Below are 376 nucleotides of genomic sequence, written 5' to 3' on the forward strand. Positions count from 1 at the left end.
TGATGATGATGACGATGATACTTATGATGACTATGCTATAAACAAACTGAAATAACTCTGCAAACTCTTTCCCTAATCCACTAAAGTAAAAAAGTTTCAAACACAAAGATTACATCATTGCATGTGTTATTAAGAATTGGATTTATGATAACTATAATTAGTGACTTCATATGTTATCTAAAATTCTAAATATTTATAAGATGGATTTTAAGTCTACTTAACGGATTGGAAAAATTGCTCAACAAGAGCTAAAATTCAACTAGTATTTTAATGATCAAACATGGGATTGTACCTTGTCTTTTTTTTTTTAAGATTTATTTACTTGCACATACAGAACTGGGGTGCAGGCCAGAGGCTCAGGGGCGGAGAGAAGATT

Source organism: Condylura cristata, unplaced genomic scaffold, assembly GCF_000260355.1.
Source record: "Condylura cristata isolate star-nosed mole 26May11 unplaced genomic scaffold, ConCri1.0 scaffold00001, whole genome shotgun sequence".
Taxonomy (NCBI): Eukaryota; Metazoa; Chordata; class Mammalia; order Eulipotyphla; family Talpidae; genus Condylura; species Condylura cristata.